Here is a 23,464-nt window from a genome sequence, read left to right on the forward strand (position 1 = left end):
ACATATTTTATTTTTTATTTTTTTTTTTTAATTTTTTTTTTCAACGTTTATTTATTTTTGGGACAGAGAGAGACAGAGCATGAACCGGGGAGGGGCAGAGAGAGAGGGAGACACAGAATCTGAAACAGGCTCCAGGCTCTGAGCCATCAGCCCAGAGCCTGACGCGGGGCTCGAACTCACGGACCGCGAGATCGTGACCTGGCTGAAGTCGGACGCTTAACCGACTGCGCCACCCAGGCGCCCCAAACATATTTTAAACAATTTGTTTGGACACAATTTTTTAACTCATTTGGGTAAATATCATGGAGTGTGATATGACTGTTTATCTTTGTAAGAAACTGTCATACTACCTTCTAAAACATCTGTACATTTCTGCATTCCTATCAGCTATGCATGAAATTTGCTGTTACTCCACATCTTGAAAGTAATCGATATATTTTGGATTTTAGCCATCCTAACAAATGTTTGGTAGTATCCGATTACTGTTTTAATTTGCAGTATTCTAATGACATATGATGCTAAATTTCTTTTAATATGCTTATTTTACCTCTCTATATATTCTTTGGTGAGGTGTGTCTTCTTATCTTTGCCCATTATTATTTGCTTTCTTATTGTTGAGCTTTAAGTGTTCTTTGCATATTTGGATGCAAATACTTCATCAGATATGTTTTGCAAATATTTTCTCCTCGTCTGTGGCCTGCCTATGAAGTATCTTAACAGTGTATTTACAGAGAAGGAGTATTTACTTTTAATAAAGTCCTACTTGTTATTTTTTTCTTCCATGTACAGAGTTTCTGGTGTTGTATAGAAAAAGTCATCTCCAAGATCAAGATCACCTAGATTTTCTATGTTCTTGGAATCTTAAAATTTTACATTAAATTTAAGTCTATGATCCATTTTGAATTAACTTTTGTCAAATGCATAAGGTCTATGTCTAGATTTTTTATGTGTATGTCTAGTTCTATTATCATTTTTCTTTCTTTTCTTTTATTAAACATAATATTTTTTTTGAGAGAGAGAGTGAGAGAGTGCATGAATGAGGGAGAGGGGCAGAGGAAGAGAGAGAGAATCATAAGCAGGCTCCTCACCTTAGCAGAGAGTCTGATATGGGTCTCAGTCCCATGAGTCTGGGATCATGACCTGAGATGAAATCAGAGTTAGATGCTTAACCAGCTAAGCCACATAGGCTCCCCTCATTTTTCTTTCTAGACTCTTTTTCACTGGGTTGTTCTTTCTCTTTCATCAAAAATAATTTGGCTCTGTTTATTAGATCTGTTCCTGGTCTCCCTATTATGTTCCATCTTTCACCATACAACAGTACCTTCATTATTATAGCCTTACAGGAAGTTTCAAAGTTCGGTAGTGTCAGTCCTTTGATTTAGCTCTTCTTCAATATTGTGTAAGGTATTCTGGGTTTTTGTCCTCTCTGTATAAACTTTAGGATCAGGTTGTTGGTAGCCATAAAATGATTTCCTGATATCTTGATTTGAATTGTATTGAATCTGTAGACCATGTTAGGAAGAACTGATGTCTTAACAATATTGAGTCTTTCTACCCATAAACATGTAATGTTTCTATTTAGACCTTCTTTGATTTCTTTCATCAGAATTTTGTATTTGCTGTGTTCTGAATGTTTGGGTGATCCCACAATTCAGATGTTGAAATTCTAACTACCAAAGGTAATAGTATTAGTAGATAGGGTCTTTGGGAGGTGATCAGGCCATCAAGGTGGAGTTCTTATAAATGGGATTGCTTTTACAAAAGGAACTCCGAAGAATTCCCTTGCTACTGCTTTTACCATGTGAGGATACAGTGAGAAGTCTGTTACCAGGAAGAAAGCCCTCACCTGACCATGCTTGTACCTTGATCTCAGACTTCCAGCTTCTAGAATTATAATAAATATATTTCTGTTGTTTATAAGCTACCCAGTCTATGATATGTTTTGTTATAACAACCGGAATTGGGTCAAATGATAATTTTTTTCAGATTGTTCTGGTACATATTTTGTGAGATGGATTCCTAAACATTTGAATTTTTGGATGTGAATATAAAAAGCATTATGTTTTTAGTTTCAAACTGCTATATGGAAAGGCAATTAACCTCATATTCTGCAAACTTGCTATCATTGCTTATTAGTACCAGCTCTTTGGGATTTCCTACGTAAATAATCATATCGTCTGTGAACAAATATAGTTTTACCTCTTCTTTCCCAATCTGTAACCTTGTGTTTCCTTTTTCTTTTCTTTTTCTTTTTTTTCTTTTTTGCATTAGCTAGGACTTCCAGTTCAACGTTGATAGAAGTGTCGATGGTATATCCATGCCTTCTCCCAAGCTCAGTGTGAAAGCATTCAGTTTCTCACCATTAGATATGATGTTAGCTATAAGAATTTTGGAGATGTTGTTTATTAGTTGAAAAAGTTTTCCTTCATTTCTTGTTTGCTGTGAGATTTTATCCTGGATAAGTGTTGGCTTTGTCACATGCTTTTTCTCCATTTGTTGGTATGAACATGTGATTTTTCTTGAGCCTGTTTTTTTTTTTTAAGGAGAAAAGAACAGAGTTTGTTCAATCTTTATAATGCATATGCACATTGTCTTCACAAGACAATGAAGGCCTAAAGAAATGACCAAAGCAGGAAGTTTTTATACCCTTTAGATAAAAAAAAAATTAAAGAAATAAAATGAATTGGTCAAGAATTTATAAGACAAACGAATTTGGGCTGGGGGGTGGTAAATGGTGAAGAAGTAACTAAGTAGGAAGGTAACTGTTCACTTAACAGGGTTTGTCAAGATTCCTTTTCTTCAGCCTGTCGATATGATGGATTTCAATAATTAATTTTCAAAGATTTAAACAATATTGAATACCTGAGATAAACCTCATTTGCTTATAGTGCATAATACTTTTTATGCACTGTTGGAATTATTTCTAATATTTCATTAAGGATTTTTGCATCTATGTTTATGAAAAACATCGGTCTGTAATATTCCTTTCTTGTAATGCTTTTGTCTGGTAGGGTATTAGAGTAACACTACCTTCATAGAATGAGTTAGAAAGTATCCCTTCTGCTTCTATTTTCTGTAAATGATTATAGAAATTTCTTCATTAGAATTCACCAGGAAAGGCTTTAAAGCCTTGTGCTTCCTGTTTTGGTTATTATTTTAATAGATGTAGGCCTATTCAGCTGAACTGTTTCTTCTTGTGTGTTTTTATAAATTGTGTCTTTCAAGGAATTGTTTATTTCATAAAAATTATCAATATTGTGGGCAAAGAGTGGTCCATAATATTTTTTTATTATTATTTTATATCCATGGGTTCAGTAGTGATAGACCCTCTTCAATCTCTGATAATATGTGTTTTTTCTCTCTCTGTCTTTTTTTCTTGGTTAGCCTGATTAGAGGTTAGTAATTCTATTATCAAAGAACCAGCTTTAAGTTTTATTGATTTTTCTTGTATTGATTACCCATTTTTAATTTTATTGATTTCTGGTCTCTATTATTTCTTTATATCTGGTTTACCTTGAATTTAATTTCATACTTTAATTTTTAAGATAGAAATTTAGATTAATGATATTATTACTTTTCTAATATACAATTTTATAAATTTTCTTCTAAGCACTGTTTTCTTTACATCCCACAAATTTGGTAAGATTTATTTTCATTTTCATTTTTATTTAGTTCAAACTATTTTTAAATTTCCTTAACCTGTGTGTTATGAAGAAGTATTATTTAATCTACAAATACATCAGTGTTTTCCAGTTGTATTTCTCTTACTGGTTTCCAGCTTAATTCCAGTATGATCTGAGAACAAATTTTATGATTTCTATTCTTTTCAGTTTATTAAGAGTTGTTGATCCAAATTTGGTTTATATTGGTGAATGGTCCACGTGAGCTTGAGAAGAATGTGTATTATGCTGTTTTTGAAAGAAGTAGTTTAATTTTTAATTTTTTTCCTAACTTTTCACTTCTCTTCTTTCTCATTTAATTGTGAATAGAGCAACATTTTATTTTATTTTATTTTTTTTTAATTTTTTTTCAACGTTTATTTATTTTTGGGACAGAGAGAGACAGAGCATGAACGGGGGAGGGGCAGAGAGAGAGGGAGACACAGAATCGGAAACAGGCTCCAGGCTCTGAGCCATCAGCCCAGAGCCTGACGCGGGGCTCGAACTCACAGACCGCGAGATCGTGACCTGGCTGAAGTCGGACGCTTAACCGACTGCACCACCCAGGCGCCCCAGCATTTTAATTACTCAGTTCTCCCAGTATCTTGACACAAGCAAGAAAGTAGGGGAAACAGGATGTGTTTTATAAAATCCCTAAAAAGGAGAATCCCCGAATATACATTAATGACTTGTGAGCCTGGTTTGCCTCTACTGTGGCTTTTGTAGTTCAGTGCCTTTTCCCCCTCTCACCCAGATGCCCCTGAAGCTCTTAATCATTCTTATTCTTCCCTATGGTCCTTAGACATGTTGGACCCAGGTATCTCCTCCTGAGGGCAGGCAGGGACCAAATCTTTGTGTCTTCAGTGCCTGACACTCCCACAATATTACAGTCCTTCTAGATTCATTTTTATGTGTTTTTGTTTTTAATAATTTATTCTCAAGTTAGCTAACATACAGTGTATACAGTTTAGTCTTTGCTTTGGGAGTATATTCCCATGATTCATCACTTACATACAACACCCAGTGCTCATCCGAACAAGTGCGATCCTCAATACCCATCTCCCATTTTCTCTGCCCCCTCAACCCCCCACCCTTATCAACCCTCAGTTAATTCTCTATATTTAAGAGTCTCTTATGGTTTTCCTCTCTCTCTGTAACTTATTTTTCTTTCTCTTCCCCTATGGTCTTCTGTTAAGTTTCTCAAATTCCACATATGAGTGAAAACATATGATATCTGTCTTTTTCATATGATGACACATACATGACTGACTTATTTCATTTAGCATAATACCCTCCAGTTCTATCCACATTGTTGCAAATGGCAAGATTTCATTCTTTTTCATCACTGAGTAATATTCCATTCTATGTATATGTATCACATCTTCTTTAACCATTTATCAGTTGGTAGACATTTGGGCTCTTTCCATAATTTGACTATTGTTGATAGTTCTGCTATAAACATTGGGGTATATGTGTCCCACAAATCAGCACTCCTATATCCATTGGATAAATTCCTAGTGGTGCTATTGCTGGGCCATAGGGTAATTCTATCTTAAATTTTGGGAGGAATTTCCACACTGTATTCTAGAGTGGCTACACAAGTTTGCATTCTCACCAACAGTGCAAGAGTGTTCCCTTTTCTCCACATCCTCACCAACGTCTTTTGTTTCCTGAGTTCTTATTTTAGCCACTCTGACTGGTATGAGGTGATATCTCACTGTGGTTTTTTTGTATTTCCCTGATGATGAGTGATGTTGAGCATCTTTCAATGTGTCTATTTGCCATCTGGATGTCTTCTTTGGAAAAGTGTCTATTTATGTCTTTTGCCCATTTCTTCACTAGATTATTTGGGGGGTTATTCAGTTTGGTAAGTTCTTTATAGATTTTTGATACTAACCCTTTTCTGGTATGTCATTTGCAAATATCTTCTCCCATTATGTTGTTTGCCTTTTAGTTTTCTTGATTGTTTCCTTTGCTGTGCAGACGCTTTTTATCTTGATGGGGTTCCAATAGTTCAAAATGGATGAAAGACCTAAATGTGAGACAGGAAACCATCAAAATCCTAGAGGAGAAAACAGGCAACAATGTCTGACCTCAGCTGCAGCAACTTCTTACTTGACATCTCTCCAAAGCCAAGGGAAATAAAAGAAGTATTCTTTAAATGTCAATTAGGGGTGCCTGGGTGGCTCAGTCGGTTAAGCATCCGACTTCAGCATATGTCATGATCTCACAGTCCATGAGTTCGATCCCTGCGTCAGGCTCTGTGCTAACGGCTAAGAGCCTGGAGCCTGCTTCAGATTCTGTCTCCCTCTCTCTCTGCCCCTCCCCTGCTCATGATCTGTCTCTGTCTCAAAAATAAATAAAACATTAGTTTTTTTTAATCTTATAAAAAATGCCAATTAGATTTAGCTGATGATGGTACTGTCCAGTCAAACTATATCCTTGGTGATTTACTGCCTGCTGAATCTGGAATTACTAAGAGATTGGTATGGAAGTCACCAAATATAATAGTGGTTTCACCTATTTTTTCTTGCACTTCTGACATTTTGGTCTCACATATTTTTACTCTCTGCTTTTAGGTTCATGCACATTGTGAATCTTTAAGTCTTTTTGGATACTTAACCCCTTTATGTTATGTAGAGCCCTTTCTATATCTGAAAATTTTCCTTGCCATTAAGTTGGATTTGTCTTAAATGAATATATTTTCTACAGATTTCCTCTGACTAGTCATAGCATGGTATATGTTTTTTTTTCTATTCCTTTACTTTTTATCTATTTTTTCCTTTCATTAAGGTAGATTTCTTACAAACAACATCTAGTTAGGTCTGTTTTCTTCTTTTTTTTTTAAATCCACTGTGACTCGTCTCTTTTAATTGGTGAACTTACATCACTGGCATTTATTTATTTATTTATTTATTTATTTATTTATTATTATTATTTTTATATTTATATATGAAATTTATTGTCAAATTGGTTTCCATACAACACCCAGTGCTCATCCCAAAAGGTGCCCTCCTCAATACCCATCACCCACCCTCTCCTCCCTCCCACCCCCCATCAACCCTTAGTTTGTTCTCAGTTCTCAACAGTCTCTTATGCTTTGGCTCTCTCCAACTCTAACCTCTTTTTTTTTTTTTTTTTTTTTTCCTTCCCCTCACCCATGGGTTCCTGTTAAGTTTCTCAGGATCCACATAAGAGTGAAACCATATGGTATCTGTCTTTCTCTGTATGGCTTATTTCACTTAGCATCACCCTCTCCAGTTCCATCCACGTTGCTACAAAAGGCCATATTTCATTTTTTCTCATTGCCACGTAGTATTCCATTGTGTATATAAACCACAATTTCTTTATCCATTCATCAGTTGATGGACATTTAGGCTCTTTCCATAATTTGGCTATTGTTGAGAGTGCTGCTATGAACATTGGGGTACAAGTGCCCCTATGCATCAGTACTCCTGTGTCCCTTGGATAAATTCCTAGCAGTGCTATTGCTGGGTCATAGGGTAGGTCTATTTTTAATTTTCTGAGGAACCTCCACACTGCTTTCCAGAGCGGCTGCACCAATTTGCATTCCCACCAACAGTGCAAGAGGGTTCCCGTTTCTCCACATCCTCTCCAGCATCTATAGTCTCCTGATTTGTTCATTTTGGCCACTCTGACTGCCGTGAGGTGATACCTGAGTGTGGTTTTGATTTGTATTTCCCTGATGAGGAGTGACGCTGAACATCTTTTCATGTGCCTATTGGCCATCCAGATGTCTTCTTTAGAGAAGTGTCTATTCATGTTTTCTGCCCATTTCTTCACTGGGTTATTTGCTTTTCGGGTGTGGAGTTTGGTGAGCTCTTTATAGATTTTGGATACTAGCCCTTTGTCCGATATGTCATTTGCAAATATCTTTTCCCATTCCGTTGGTTGCCTTTTAGTTTTGTTGGTTGTTTCTTTGCTGTGCAGAAGCTTTTTATCTTCATAAGGTCCCAGTAGTTCACTTTTGCTTTTAATTCCCTTGCCTTTGGGGATGTGTCGAGTAAGAGATTAATACGGCTCAGGTCAGAGAGGTCTTTTCCTGCTTTCTCCTCTAAGGTTTTGATGGTTTCCTGTCTCACATTCATGTCCTTTATCCATTTTGAGTTTATTTTTGTGAATGGTGTGAGAAAGTGGTCTAGTTTCAACCTTCTGTATGTTGCTGTCCAGTTCTCCCAGCACCATTTGTTAAAGAGACTGTCTTTTTTCCATTGGATGTTCTTTCCTGCTTTGTCAAAGATGAGTTGGCCATACGTTTGTGGGTCTAGTTCTGGGGTTTCTATTCTATTCCATTGGTCTCTGTGTCTGTTTTTGTGCCAATACCATGCTGTCTTGATGATGACAGCTTTGTAGTAGAGGCTAAAGTCTGGGATTGTGATGCCTCCTGCTTTGGTCTTCTTCTTCAAAATTACTTTGGCTATTCGGGGCCTTTTGTGGTTCCATATGGATTTTAGGATTGCTTGTTCTAGTTTTGAGAAGAATGCTAGTGCAATTTTGATTGGGATTGCATTGAATGTGTAGATAGCTTTGGGTAGTATTGACATTTTGACAATATTTATTCTTCCAATCCATGAGCAGGGAATGTCTTTCCATTTCTTTAAATCTTCTTCAATTACCTTCATAAGCTTTCTATAGTTTTCAGCATACAGATCCTTTACATCTTTGGTTAGATTTATTCCTAGGTATTTTATGCTTCTTGGTGCAATTGTGAATGGGATCAGTTTCTTTATTTGTCTTTCTGTTGCTTCATTGTTAGTGTATAAGAATGCAACTGATTTCTGTACATTGATTTTGTATCCTGCAACTTTGCTGAATTCATGTATCAGTTCTAGCAGACTTTTGGTGGAGTCTATCGGATTTTCCAAGTATAATATCATGTCATCTGCAAAAAGCGAAAGCTTGACTTCATCTTTGCCAATTTGGATGCCTTTGATTTCCTTTTGCTGTCTGATTGCTGATGCTAGAACTTCAGCACTATGTTAAACAACAGCGGTGAGAGTGGGCATCCCTGTCGTGTTCCTGATCTCAGGGAAAAAGCTCTCAGTTTTTCCCCATTGAGGATGATGTTAGCTGTGGGCTTTTCATAAATGGCTTTTATGATCTTTAAGTATGTTCCTTCTATCCCGACTTTCTCAAGGGTTTTTTTAAGAAAGGGTGCTGGATTTTGTCAAAGGCCTTTTCTGCATCGATTGACAGGATCATATGGTTTTTCTCTTTTCTTTTATTAATGTGATGTATCACGTTGATTGATTTGCGAATGTTGAACCAGCCCTGCATCCCAGGAATGAATCCCACTTGATCATGGTGAATAATTCTTTTTATATGCCGTTGAATTCGATTTGCTAGTATCTTATTGAGAATTTTTGCATCCATATTCATCAGGGATATTGGCCTGTAGTTCTCTTTTTTTACTGGGTCTCTGTCTGGTTTAGGAATCAAAGTAATACTGGCTTCATAGAATGAGTCTGGAAGTTTTCCTTCCCTTTCTATTTCTTGGAATAGCTTGAGAAGGATAGGTATTATCTCTGCTTTAAACGTCTGGTAGAACTCCCCTGGGAAGCCATCTGGTCCTGGACTCTTATTTGTTGGGAGATTTTTGATAACCGATTCAATTTCTTCGCTGGTTATGGGTCTGTTCAAGCTTTCTATTTCCTCCTGATTGAGTTTTGGAAGAGTGTGGGTGTTCAGGAATTTGTCCATTTCTTCCAGGTTGTCCAATTTGTTGGCATATAATTTTTCATAGTATTCCCTGATAATTGTTTGTATCTCTGAGGGATTAGTTGTAATCATTCCATTTTCATTCATGATTTTATCTATTTGGGTCATCTCCCTTTTCTTTTTGAGAAGCCTGGCTAGAGGTTTGTCAATTTTGTTTATTTTTTCAAAAAACCAACTCTTGGTTTCGTTGATCTGCTCTACAGTTTTTTAGATTCTATATTGTTTATTTCTGCTCTGATCTTTATTATTTCTCTTCTTCTGCTGGGTTTAGGCTGCCTTTGCTGTTCTGCTTCTAGTTCCTTTAGGTGTGCTGTTAGATTTTGTATTTGGGATTTTTCTTGTTTCTTGAGATAGGCCTGGATTGCAATGTATTTTCCTCTCAGGACTGCCTTCGCTGCGTCCCAAAGCGTTTGGATTGTTGTATTTTCATTTTCGTTTGTTTCCATATATTTTTTAATTTCTTCTCTAATTGCCTGGTTGACCCACTCATTCGTTAGTAGGGTGTTCTTTAACCTCCATGCTTTTGGAGGTTTTCCAGACTTTTTTCTGTGGTTGATTTCAAGCTTCATAGCGTTGTGGTCTGAAAGTATGCATGGTATGATTTCAATTCTTGTAAACTTATGAAGGGCTGTTTTGTGACCCAGTATATGATCTATCTTGGAGAATGTTCCATGTGCACTCGAGAAGAAAGTATATTCTGTTGCTTTGGGATGCAGAGTTCTAAATATATCTGTCAAGTCCATCTGATCCAATGTCTCATTCAGGGCCCTTGTTTCTTTATTGACCGTGTGTCTAGATGATCTATCCATTTCTGTAAGTGGGGTGTTAAAGTCCCCTGCAATTACCACATTCTTATCAATAAGGTTGCTTATGTTTATGAGTAATTGTTTTATATATTTGGGCGCTCCGGTATTCGGCACATAGACATTTATAATTGTTAGCTCTTCCTGATGGATAGACCCTGTCACTATTATATAATGGCCTTCTTCATCTCTTGTTACAGCCTTTAATTTAAAGTCTAGTTTGTCTGATATAAGGATGGCTACTCCAGCTTTCTTTTGGCTTCCAGTAGCATGATAAATAGATCTCCATCCCCTCACTCTCAATCTAAAGGTGTCCTCAGGTCTAAAATGAGTCTCTTGTAGACAGCAAATAGATGGGTCTTGTTTTTTTTATCCATTCTGATACCCTATGTCTTTTGGTTGGCGCATTTAATCCATTTACATTCAGTGTTATTATAGAAAGATATGGGTTTAGAGTCATTGTGATGTCTGTATGTTTTATGCTTGTAGTGATGTCTCTGGTACTTTGTCTCACAGGGTCCCCCTTAGGATCTCTTGTAGGGCTGGTTTAGTGGTGGCAAATTCCTTCAGTTTTTGTTTGTTTGGGAAGACCTTTATCTCTCCTTCGATTCTAAATGACAGACTTGCTGGATAAAGGATTCTCGGCTGCATATTTTTTCTGTCTAGCACACTGAAAATCTCGTGCCAATTCTTTCTGGCCTGCCAAGTTTCAAAAGAGAGATCAGTCACGAGTCTTATAGGTCTCCCTTTATATGTGAGGGCACGTTTACCCCTTGCTGCTTTCAGAATTTTCTCTTTATCCTTGTATTTTGCCAGTTTCACTATGATATGTCGTGCAGAAGATCGATTCAAGTTACGTCTGAAGGGAGTTCTCTGTGCCTCTTGGATTTCAATGCCTTTTTCCTTCCCCACTTCAGGGAAGTTCTCAGCTATTATTTCTTCAAGTACCCCTTCAGCACCTTTCCCTCTCTCTTCCTCCTCTGGGATACCAATTATGCGTAGATTATTTCTTTTTAGTGTATCACTTAGTTCTCTAATTTTCCCCTCATACTCCTGGATTTTTTTATCTCTCTTTTTCTCAGCTTCCTCTTTTTCCATAACTTTATCTTCTAGTTCACCTATTCTCTCCTCTGCCTCTTCAATCCGAGCCGTGGTGGTTTCCATTTTGTTATGCATTTCGTTTAAAGCGTTTTTCAGCTCCTCGTGACTGTTCCTTAGTCCCTTGATCTCTGTAGCAAGAGATTCTCTGCTGTCAGCTATACTGTTTTCAAGCCCAGCGATTAATTTTATGACTATTATTCTAAATTCACTTTCTGTTATATTATTTAAATCCTTTTTGATCAGCTCATTAGCTGTTGTTATTTCCTGGAGATTCTTCTGAGGGGAATTCTTCCGCTTGGTCATTTTGGACAGTCCCTCGCGTGGTGAGGACCTGCAGGGCACTTCCCCAGTGCTGTTGTGTATAACTGGAGTTGGTGGGCGGAGCCGCAGTCAGACCTGATGTCTGCCCCCAGCAGACCGCTGTGTCCACAGTCAGACTGGTGTGTGCCTTCTCTTCCCCTCTCCTAGGGGCGGGATTCACTGTGGGGTGGGGTGGCCTGTCTGGGCTACTTGCACACTGCCAGGCTTGTGATGCTGGGGATCTGGCGTCTTAGCTGGGGTGGGTAGGCAAGGTGCACGGGGCAGGAGGGGCAGGCTTAGCTTGTTTCTCCTTAGGTGTTCCACTTCAGGAGGGGCCCTGTGGCAGCGGGAGGGAGTCAGATCCGCTGCTGGAGGTTTGGCTCCGCAGAAGTGCAGAGTTGGGTGTTTGCACGGAGGGAGCAAGTTCCCTGGCAGGAACTGGTACTCTTTGGGATTTTGGCTGGGGGATGGGCGGGGGAGATGGTGCTGGCGAGCGCCTTTATTCCCCACCAAACTGAGCTCTGTCGTCCGGGGGCTCAGCAGCTTTCCTTCCCTTTGTCCTCCAGCCTTCCCGCTTTCTGAGCAGAGCTGTTAACTTATGACCTCCCAGACGCTAAGTCGCGCTTGCTGTCGGAACACAGTCCATCAGGCCCCTCCGCTTTTTGCAAGCCAGACTCGGGGGCTCTGCTTGGCCGGCGAGCCGCCCCTCCACCCTGGCTCCCTCCCGCCAGTCCGTGGAGTGTGCACCGCCTCACTGCCCTTCCTACCCTCTTCTGTGGGCCTCTCGTCTGCGCTTGGCTCCGGCGACTCCGTTCTGCTAATCCTCTGGCGTTTTTCTGGGTTATTTAGGCAGGTGTAGGTGGAATCTAAGTGATCAGCAGGACGCGCGGTGAGCCCAGCGTCCTCCTACGCCGCCATCTTCCCTCTCCTTCTGTTGAGCTCCCTTCAGCTTGCCGCTGTCTCGCAGGCTTTGGAGGCGGTAAGTCCCTCCTGGAGCCTAGCTCTGCAGCTGCTCTGTGAGGCGCTTTCAGACAGCAGGCATTTCCTTTCCTGGGCTGGGTCTGGGGCGTGTTTTTCCTATTTCTAAAAGAGCCATGCCTCAACTCTTCCAGCACCGGAGATTTTTCCACATCACTGGCATTTAAATGATTATTGATATAATAGGTTTCTAACCTATTTTTAAACTGTATTCTGATCCTTGGCCCTTTTTATCCCACTATTTTCTGTCTCCTCTAATTTTACTTTGGTATTTTATATGACTCCACTTTTTTTTCTCATTTCTTATCATCTCAGTTATACATCTTTAATTATGGTTTTTGTTGCCCTAGTATGTGAAAGATACATTTACAACTAATAATTCCACTTTTGAATATTACTATACTATTTCATGGATAGTGCAATTACTTTATACTGTTACCTCAGTTTCTCCTCCTAGTCACTTAAAATTGCTGTCATTCATTTCACTTAATGTATAAACTGTAATCACCTAATACATCAGTGCTGTGATTATTTTGAGCAATCATGGTTATGAAGAGTGAGAAGAGTATTGGGTATATAAAGCTCATTTGAAGTCTCAAAGAAATTGAGTAGCTTAACATCTGGTCTAGCAAACAAATTTATTACTACAAATTAAACTTTTATATACACATTTATCATAGTCATCACTCTATTCAGCTATATCAAGCATCAAAAATCATCAATAGGATTTAAATTAAAAAAAAAAAAACCCTGTTCTCTTAGGATATTTGTAGGAGCATTAAAAAGCATACAAGGTTTCTTTGTGTACCTCAAATTATCACTTTTTATTTTTTCTTTAAAAATAATTTTTTTAGCATTTATTTTTGAGAGATAGAGAAAGACAGAGCACGAGTGGGGGGAGGGTCAGAGAAAGGGGGTACACAGGATCCAAAGCAGGCTCCAGGCTCTGAGCTGTCAGCACAGAGCCTGATGCGGGGCTCAAACTCATGGACTGCGAGATCATGACCTGAGCTGAAGTCAGGCGCTTAACTGACTGAGCCATGTAGGTGCCCTTTGATTATTTCTTTTTAAAACAAAACATGACTTTTTATAAAATAGCGATAACACTTCTGATAAGAGTATTAATAGTACTGATTTTAGTCATATGTAATGGAGTGGTGAATTTGAAATTAGTTACTAGTTTTAAAATTTGGTAACAGATGCTTGAAGTGCACTTGCAATTAAGGTCAGGTGTGATTCTCAGGCATCTTTGTGATAACCTACTTTTTTTTGTTTGTTTTTATGGTCATAGTATGAATATATCAATCAAGATAATCGAGAAAATGAAACCCAGAAAATGGTCACAAGTTAGGAACTGTTCATAGAATCCCTTACTCTATCAAATAATCATTTCAGTATCTATTTATATTTTATTAGCACCTGATAGGTTTTTTCTGAGATATTTTTCTTACAGATGATTGGAAAACTTTTTTTTTTTTTTTTGGTTTGTATATAAACCTTAGAATCCCAGATGTAGACAGATAATTTCCAAAGAAACCTTTTTTTTTTTTAAATATGTATGCTTTTCACATTCTGATTCAAGTGAAATGCAGTGCAATCTTACCCAGAAAATATGCAAAAGAGTTAAAGTTTTTGGCAACCAAATATTAGAGTACAAAAAATGTTATGTAACAACCATTTTTTTTAAGTTTATTTATTTTGAGTGGGAGAGCAGGGGAAGGGCAGAGAGGGAGACACAGAATCCTAAGCAGACTCTGTATTGACAGCAGAGGGGCTCAAACTCACAAACCCTGAGATGATGACCTGAGCCAAGATTAAGTCAGATGCTCAACAGACTGAGCCACCCAGGTGCCTTCCAACTGTTTATTTTTAATTTTCACCTGCCTTCCCTAGCTGAGAAACCATTTCAGAAATCATTAAGTCTTTCTCTTTTAAGTTCTAGCTTTCATTTGATTTATAGGGATGGTACTTCTATTTCAGTGTTAGGTCACTGCACAAATATTTATTATCCAGGTAAATATCTCATAAATAATTTTGTATAATTAACCCTAATGGTAGCTTTAGATGTATGTTTTAGCATGTCTTTTGGTTTCCAGATTTTATAAAAGCAGTAAATAAAATAATGGCAACAAGTTTTGTCATACTTTTGAATACTGTGGTGATTATTTAACAAACTATGATGCAAGACCCAACTACTGTGAGCCAAGAACATAATATGTCACCAGGGAGAATTATGGCAAATTAATTACATAGTAGATTATAACTTTACAATAAAGAATAATTATTGTTTTAATCCTCTGGTCCATGACTCAATATTAGCTCATAAAGTGGGGCTCTATTGAGTGTAAAATAATGTTTTTGTTTCTTTAATAATAAAAATCCATTTAGAATAATATCTCATGTAAATTAAATAAGATATAGGAAAATGCTTAACACAGTAATGTCCACATTCATATTCTGTAACTACAACTGTTTAGTGATACTTTATTAGAACACTTCAGCTTTTCATTGAAATATGTTTTTTCCCAGATTTTTATCCATAGTAAAAGAAAATTATATTTTCAATATAAAAAGATAATCTGGTCATTGAAGAAATACCAAACTAATTTAGTACAGAAGAAAAGTATTTTATAATTCATGAATATTTAACACCATTTTGAAATGTAGAAGAGGAAATTCTCCAGTCTCCTCTTTCAGAGCTAATTTTGCTTTCTGAAAGTTTTAGTGAATAGAGCACTTGTGGTTTATCGGTTACATTATCCTTGTTCTTGCCAAACATATCCAGTATTTTCAGCAGCATTACTGCCTTGGAAATCTCAGAAAAATGTAAGTCACACCTTATGCATACGGTTTTGATTTTCTTGCTCCTTTTGTTTGGTGTTTGTGACAAAAGAAAAACCATGTTTTCTCCAAACATATTTTGTGTTTCTCCTGGGCAAACAGGAACATTATATTTCCCAGTCTCTACCCTTTCTTTTCATGGAGTTAGGCAGTATGTGACCAATGTCACTTAACAGAATGTGGGGGAAAGGGATGTGTAACACAATGAAATTTGGATTGTGATCTTTTTGTTTTCTGTCACCCACTCTATGCTAATACCTTGTGGGCAAATGTTAAGGAGGTCACCTTCACAACATAAAGAGACAAGGTATGATTTCTTAATGGCAACCATATTGGATTTTGAGACATATTGAAAGTTGAGTAACCAACTCTCAATGTTAATTCACTGAGATTTTTTTTCTGATATAAAAGTTTGCATTATGTACACAAATCCTATAAACCTCATTAATTTATATAACATTTTATATGCAATATAATAGGATGTAATGCATTCAGTGTGTTTAGGAGACGTACTTTAAATTGAACTTTAAAATTATGTGTTGTAAGGAAAGTTTAGTTAAGTGTAAAAACACCTAGTTTTTGGTTAGTACATTTTTATTTACTACTATAACACAAAATACATGTTATCCTATAATTATAGTATTACATGTATCTGTTATATAGTGAAGCTATGCAAACACTGTACTATGACCAAAAATTCTCCGTATGTGTAACTCAAAGATAAACACAGATTAAATTTGCTGGTCTGCTTATATTTTAACTAAAGGAGAGGTCCTTTTAAGGATTATAAAATAGTTAAATATAAAACTACATCTTATTCCTATAATTTTAATAAATGGATTAAATCCTAATATACAACCTTGGAAACATTTTTGGTTCATTTTCAAAGCTTAATGTCCTCAATAATGAAGAATTAGAGTTATTTTGTATACTTGAATGCTATCTTTAGCTTACCAATTTATTTACATAGATAAGTGTTACTAACAAATCAAATGTATTTATGTTTGAGATACCATTGATAGGTCCTCAATTTAATAAATTTAATGTAAGGCTTAGGGAATTATATAATATGGGCATTTCGTATGAGAAATAATAAATTTACCATATATTGTAGAAATAAATCAGAGATAGGTAAGTTTTAATGGCAGTAAAAGGGCTAGCTATTTCAGTAGGGATTTTCTTACCAGTAAATGTGAATTTTAGTCTCAATAGTTCTGCATAGGTAATAAATGTAATCATCAATGTAATAAAATATATTTTCAATAAAATAAATGTAAAAATCAATGTAATAAAATATATTTTCTATTTTATAATGTTTTGTTTATAGAGAAAATACCAATACAGTTAGTTGTATGTCTGTTTAGGCCATAACGCTGTGAATGTTCATTATGCAGTGTAAGCTGCTCAGCCATATATCGTAGGTCCAATATATATATGATACTGCTCAATATATTATCAATTATAAATACATACATAAAATCTTGTTAGTAAAGGCTTACCAAAATTAACAAATGGGTATATTTCTACAGCCAATTTTGTGCTGAGCAGGCCAAATCATATTTCTGTCTTAATTAGATAGAAGAAGGGACAGGATGTGCTCTGATTTAAAAACAACATTCTCTATGGAATAAAAAAAGGATCTTGCACCAGGCAATTAGGCATATTTCCATCACTGGAAATGCTCTAAAAATTGATCTGGGGTACTGGTAAATGAAAATTCTTCCACATAACATCAGCTAAAAAAACCCTTTAGTTACAAATAATACAGACACTTAAAGCTATGTCATGTCCATATTTATTTTCCAAAAAGTTACGTAGTTTTTTTCACAAGGCAGAGACACTGTGTAAAAAAGCTTTTTCTTTCACACTTTACCATGAGTATGAAGTCTAATTATAATATTATCTCTTTTTCTATTTGAATGTGTCAGTTTTCATATTATGACTTTCACACCTGTACTAGCTAAGATTAAACAGCCATGTCATCTGAGACCACCCGGCAACTAAACTGTGAAAATTAATTTCAATTTCACCTAAGCTCAACTTCATGCTGTTTTCCCATTATTCCCATACCAGGATATATGTGACTTTTGCCTACCAAATGGCTTACTTATTATTATAGACAATGCTCTAAAGACTTGTAGTGATGAACTCTATCTCATAATTCTGTATAACTTCAATAAACACATTTTATGTTTGATGGAAGCATATTATGAAAGCATTATTCTTGTTTCTCATTGACAAATATTTAACTGAAAACCTCCTAATGATAAATATTAAACTCTAAAAACTGTTTAGGCTAGCTGGTAATATGTGTGATATTATTATAAAATAAACATATAAATGCCTTATGTAAGTAGTGTTTTGAGAAAGAGTTTAAAAATAAATGAAGTAAACACTGAAAACACCAAAAGAAAAAGTAGAAAAGTCTAAAATCACAGTTGGAGATGTAATATTCTTTATTAAGTCATAGAACAAAACAAGACAATAACATTACAAGGAAACTACATCCTGATAGTGTGTGTAAGTATGTGTATGAATATCTATGAAGATTTTATAAAAGTATTAGCATTTAGAATCTACCAATGTACAAAAATGGTATTACATCATGATTAAGTAGAGTTTATCCCTGGAATTCAAGACTACTTTAACTTTGATAACAATCAATGCAATCTGTCATATTGATAAAATCCAAAAAAAGTCATAATTTCACTAAAAACAGATAAATTATCTGACAGAATTCATCAATATTCATAAGAATTCTCAGATAAGAAAGGAACTCCCTCAACTTGAGAAAATGTAGCCTAAAGAATGAAGCTAACATTATACTCAGTGATAAATATGAAATTCTGTCCCCTGATGATCAGGAGCAAGTCAAGGATGAATGTCTTCACACCATTTCTAATAAATTTGCACCATGGTCATAAACAATACAATAGACCAGGGAGAGGGAGAGGTGGAAAAAGAAAGGGATGGAGGAGACAGGGACATCAAAGAAGATGGGAGACTGAGGGAGAGAGAATGGGAAAAGAGAGAGAGAGAGAGGAAAAAAAAAGGAGACAGAGCATCCAGTTTGTAACAAAGCAGTAAATTTATTTACAGGGGATATGATCAAGTATATAGGAAATTCTAAGGAATATACAAAATTGTTGCTAGATTTAATAAACTCTAATATGAGTTTACCAAGTCATAAAATGTTAGTTCAGCATATCAAAAGCAATTTTTATGTATATAAACAATTGAAAATTGAATTTAAAAATATCATGTAGATTTTAATGACATGATATATTTAGGAATATATATATACACATATATTTAGGTATATATATATGTATATATACACATACATATATACACACATTTATATATGTGTGTGTGTGTGTATATATATATATATATATATATATATATATTCCTAAATGTGTATATATGGTATATGTGTGTGTGTGTGTGTGTGTGTGTGTGTGTGTGTGTATGTATATATAGTTCTGGAAACTGGAAACTACAAAATACTGTTGAAAGAAAGTATACACATACACATTTAATTTTATATATTTTAAATTATATGTATACTTGTATCATTTATTTAAAATCTTACAACTTAACAGCACAACTAAGTTATAAATAGACAAATGCTTTGAATAGATACTTGATAAAATAGATACATTATTAGCTAATGCTTATGAAAAAACTCAATAGTTTAGTCATAGGTAAATGCAGATTAAAATTATAATGACATAAAACTATAAACCTATTAGAATAGCGAAAATTAAAAAGATGGGCAATATCAAGGGTTGATAAGGTTATGAAGTAACTACAACCTTTGAAACCATTTGGAAGTTTCTTTTAATATTAAATATACACTTAATATTAAATATACAACCTAGTAATTCTGCTAGATATTTATTCAGCAGAGATGAAAATGTATATCCATAAAAAATGAACACATACTAGACGACTCCATTAATGTAAGTTTTAGAACTGGGAAAACTAATCTATAGTAATTGAAATGAAATCACTGGTTTATTGGCCAAGGGGTTGATGAGTAGCAAGGCAGGGTGGTAGGGAGTGGGATGACTAGTCTTAAAATGGACAAGAGAGAATAAATTATTTGAGTTGATGGAATTCTTTATAGGTTGATTTTGGTGATGCTTGCTTGGATATGTAAATTTGTCACAACTAAATGTATATGCAAATGTGTTCATTTGACTCAGCCAATATATTATATATGTATGAAATACCAAAGTGAGACCAGACTTCAAAGATGATTTTCAATGAAACCAGTTTCACAACTTTTAAAAAGTAAAATTTACACACACCAGAAAGGAATAAAGAATATCGAGTAAGAGATGATTTTATTGGGAAGTGTAGGAGAAGAAAACTTTCTCTTTCTTTCGTTCTAGGTTCTTTGACATGTCTGATAACTAAACTGACATAACAGATTAATAGGAGAAAAACAAGTTTTGTACATACAGGAGCCCTATAAAAATATGAAGCTTTTTAGCAGTCAAGTAATGGAGACTTAAATACCATCCTGACCTAAGGGACCTAGGTCTCAAAAGGCAGGAAGAAAATTCATAGGAAGATGAGAAGAGCAACTGTTTGGCAAACAAATGGTTGTCATGCCCTGCAGATAAGTCTGTCTGATATAAAGAGTTATCCCTGGTAATAGTTGTCTTCCTGGGACAATCCCCCTTTCTAAGTTATTTTAGGCAATTAAAGGGAGGGTAAAAGCACTTCTTGAGTCTGTTGGGCCTTGATTATCTTCAGCTTGAAATAATGCACATACCAAAGTGGCACATTCTGGGGTGGCATAGTCTGTTCCCCTTGAAATTATTTAAAGGAAATTATTCCTATATTGTAAGCCCCTCTCCTACCACCACATGCACACACTAAGGAGAAAATAGGTGGTGTGAGTGTTTGTAAATGTGGAGGGAAGGAGACCATTTGAAGAGCTTAGTTAGATGTTGTTATGGGTTGAATTGAGTCTCCAAAAAGTTATGTTGAAATCCTAACCACAGGTACTTATGGGTGTGACTTTGTTTGAAATAGGGTCTTTTGCAGATGTAGTCACATTAAGATGGGGTCATCAAGGTGGGTTCTAATTCACTATGAGTGTTACCTCTATATGAAGAGAAGAGGGACATATGACCACAGGATGGAAGACTGTCATGTGATAACACAGGTGGAGATTGATGTGCTGAAGCTGTAAGTCTGGGGATGCCAAGGATTGCTGGCAAACTACCAGAAGGTAGGAAAAGGCAAGGATAGATTGTCCCTAAATGTTTCAGAGGGAACATGACCCTTCCAACACCACAGTTTCAGAATTCTATCCTCCAGGGTAGTGAGACAATAAATTTCTATGGTTCTAAGCCACCCAATTTGTGGTGCAGTGTTCACTAACACTAGGAAACTATTAGCAATAATCGCGCCTTGGATAAACCTCATTGGCTACGATACTGCCACTGCGCAAAGCTAACACTAGGAAACTAATACAGATATTTTCATTAACCAAGATTGTGACTTTCAAAAAGGAAAATAGAGAATGAAATATTTTGACTAGCTTTTCCAATGACTGGAGTAAGGGACAAGATGCTTCTGTGTTGCATTTAGCCTGTGCTCTCTTATTTTATCAGGCCAAAAATTGTATACATGTTTCCTATGGACCACATGTAGTCCATTTGGGAGATAGCCAGGATGGAATTAAGTCCTACCCAAGCCAAAAATATTGTCTTCAGGGAAGACATAGAAATTGTGTGGAGTGGATTGCTGGAAAGCCACACTTGGGAAAAGAATTGCCAGCTGAAAGACCATCATGGTCAACATCAGGTCAATGGAGTTTTAGTTGATAGGCCCAGAGTGGATATGTGAGAGAAGGAGTGAACTTTGCCAAGCACACAGTGTGCTAAGCTCTTTCACAAGAGGAGCTACCAAGTAGAAATTTCCCTATGTCCCTTTACCTTTCTTTTTCATTTTTGCTCTGATCCTGGAGGGTCAGAAATAGCAGCTAATGAGTGGCAAACAAAGAAAGCAAGAAAGAATGAAGGCTCCAAGTATTTGCTCCTTTTAAAGGGCAGAAAACCTGCCTTTTCTTACTTGCACTAGTTAGGAGAAGGACAAAAAAATAAGTCTAACTTGTTCAATTCGGATTGAAGAGCTGAGTAATAATATCAAAGTGTATATAAGATTATTTCTAAATCAAGGCTGTGTTTTCTGACATAAAGTGATAGAAAATTCTAAATTCCTTAAGAGGATACTGGAAAATCATGAGATTTGCTCAAGTTTTTATCCAGGGGTAGAGGAGATATCTACAGAATATTTTTAAAGAATGTGACAGAATGAAAATAAAGGTTCTGCTATGATTACATCCCATGGGACCTCATTTTTTGTACACAAATCTTAGAGACAGAGATCAAAACTTGAATGAAGTCAGGCATTTCTGGTCTGCTTATTATATCGTGATAAGGTATCTTGTGAAAACAATGTATTCAATGGAGATTTTTAACCCCATCAGATACTACGTCTGGAGGAATTTAAACAAAAGAGGCGGTGTGGTGCTAAGAGAGTCATAGGTGCAGAAGTCAAAAATTGCAGTTATTAGTAAGCACAATCTGTACAGTAGGAAGATAGAATTGGTAATAGGATTTAACATATGTGAAAACTGTGGAATGGCTCTGTGTCTAGATAGAATAAGTAGCAACAGATTTCTTTAAAGTCTTGAATGCTCGATTTCCTTTTGGGATACAGGAGTTGTCATTGTATTCAGAATAACAAAGAACAATAATCACTGTCTGGAGACTCAGGGTGTGTTACCAAGGAGAAGCTCTGTGTGTGTGTGTGTGTGTGTGTGTGTGTGTGTGTGCGCGTGTGTGTGTGTGTTTACCATGATGTTTTCTTAATATCAGCTTTCATCTCTAGAGATAATCTCCCGAGATGGCCCAGTTTTTTACATTATACATACATAATTTAACCACTTATTGGTAAACAGTATATAAAAACAACATATTTATATTGTTTATCAAAATATTGTTTTCTAATCTCTCTGTCTCTCTGCATACACATAGTGATATTTGTAAACACATATCTTTAGCAAAGGTGGTGAATGCATAATATACCAGAATTTAATTAACAATTTGTTTTAATAAACATTTAAATTGTTTCCAATTCCTTTGTTATTATCAGCAATTGTTCACAGATACTTATACATAAATATTTGTACCTGTTACTTTTTTTCATGAGACATATATAGAGAAATTGTATTACCCCAACAAAGATTCTCACAGAAATTGTAACCAAACTCAAGGGGCTCACAACTTGGGATACATCAATTTTTTCATGGAAGTTTTGAAAGCAAATAACTTTTTATTACTTGTTACAAGTGAGGAGATCAGGAGATATCTCTCAAAGTACTGTCTCCCTGTAGGGTTAGTATAGGAAGCTTTTATTCAGAGTTATACTAGAGGGCAGGGGCAGGAGGCTTGCACAGGCATCTTGGTTCAATTGTGCATGCCTAGCATGTCAACATGCTGGCACATACATCTTCTGTTCAAAAAATGGCAGAAAACTCTGCCCATAGGAGGAGATCATAATATTATAATGAGCTATAAGTAACTTCAGGACAACTGTGAAGGGGGTTCTGCTTAGGTCCTCAGCACCAAACCACCTCAGACTGGTTGGAACTTCTGGTTGTGCAAAATGAAACACATTCTTTCCCTGCTTTTGTCCCTTCCTTTCCTCCCTCCTGCTGAGAGCTTTCAGACCCCTTAGAAGTTGTGTAAACTTCCCCTTGTGACCTAGCTAACAAATGGTGGAACAGTTGGCACACACACTAGTAGATTCTTATTCTCTGAGGACCTCTGTTTCTTTAGCCACATGAAACTGTATGAACAGGGGCAGCTGGGTGGCAAGACTGGTTAAAGCAACTGACTCTTGATTTTGCCTCAGGTCATGATCTCACAGTTGGAGCCTGGTATCAGGCTCAGCTGACAATGCAGAGACAGCTTGGAATTTTCTCTCCCTTTCTCTCCCTGTCCCTCTCCCACTTGC

The 23,464-nt window shown here is 36.2% G+C and overlaps 1 pseudogene; it reads right to left on the bottom strand.

Annotated features, from left to right (window-relative positions):
• Positions 1 to 20,830: 20,830 nt before the first annotated feature.
• On the bottom strand, positions 20,831 to 20,895 carry LOC112863993 (U4 spliceosomal RNA; annotated as a pseudogene).
• Positions 20,896 to 23,464: the final 2,569 nt, after the last annotated feature.

The sequence above is a fragment of the Puma concolor genome, chromosome B4 (genome assembly GCF_028749965.1).
Source record: "Puma concolor isolate L17-30 chromosome B4, mPumCon1.1.hap2, whole genome shotgun sequence".
NCBI classification, from domain to species: domain Eukaryota; kingdom Metazoa; phylum Chordata; class Mammalia; order Carnivora; family Felidae; genus Puma; species Puma concolor.